Source organism: Prionailurus bengalensis, chromosome B2 (genome assembly GCF_016509475.1).
Source record: "Prionailurus bengalensis isolate Pbe53 chromosome B2, Fcat_Pben_1.1_paternal_pri, whole genome shotgun sequence".
Classification (NCBI taxonomy): Eukaryota; Metazoa; Chordata; class Mammalia; order Carnivora; family Felidae; genus Prionailurus; species Prionailurus bengalensis.
In genome coordinates, this window is record NC_057349.1 from 1,744,937 (window position 1) to 1,745,861 (window position 925).

General features: G+C 65.9%; 1 non-coding gene across 1 annotated transcript; it reads left to right on the plus strand.

Moving 5' to 3' along the window:
• The first annotated feature begins 295 nt into the window (after positions 1-295).
• Positions 296-367, plus strand: TRNAA-CGC. The gene has a single exon. It is a non-coding gene; the product is annotated as a tRNA-Ala (tRNA).
• Positions 368-925: the final 558 nt, after the last annotated feature.

Below are 925 nucleotides of genomic sequence, written 5' to 3' on the forward strand. Positions count from 1 at the left end.
CGTCTGAACGTCTGCGCTGCGGTCCGGGTGGGAGACGCGAGCTTTCCCGGCGGAGGCCACGCAGACCCTGCCCTGAGGAGCGGGCCCGGAGCAGGTACCCGGGTGGGGGTGGGCGGCTCTCGGGTCGGCAGGGGCGCTATTCCGACCAAGCCGCTAAATGCTCTCCAGTTTGGCGAGTTTGGAAGCAGCGAAGTTTAGCCCAGTAGACTCTGCCGGCCGGTTCTTAGATGGTAAAAAAAAAAAAAGGAAAAATAAAAGTGCTATTTTATGAAGCAGGAGACAGGGGCGCAGGCCGGGGGGTGTAGCTCAGCGGTAGAGCGCGTGCTTCGCATGTACGAGGCCCCGGGTTCAATCCCCGGCACCTCCAGCCCGAGTTTTCTCCGGGATCAGGGAATCTGCAGGCTTGTTTTTATTGTCACGCACCACGCCCGCCCCGCGCCGCAGCAGGTGAAAGAAGGAACCCCGCCCACCACGCGACCTCCTCCGCGGTCTAATTACGGACGGCGTCCGGAAAGGGCAGGACGCGCACAGGACAGGGAAGACGAAACCTGAACCCGCGTTCAGGTCCTGTTCTGTGACAGCAGGGGGTCTGACCCCACACCGCGACCCCAGGCCTCTGCGTGCCCCGCGCGACCACCGCCCGTCACCGCATGGCTGGGGTGCGGGGGCCGGAGCCCAAATCTGCTGGGGGGCGACCCGGAAAACACCCCGCGACCCAACCGCTGCGCTGGGGGCCGCGGACTCGGGAGAAGCCCCACTTAGGAATGGGGGGCGGATTTCCTCAGGCCTCGTCCGGGGGGTGGGGTTCCCTCGGGTCTCGGCCCCGGGCGGGGGGTTCCTTGGGCCTCGCGCCGGAAACCCCCGAACTGCGCACGCGCGCAGCTGGCATAAAATCCTCGCGTGTCCACGAGCAGCCCTTCCACGC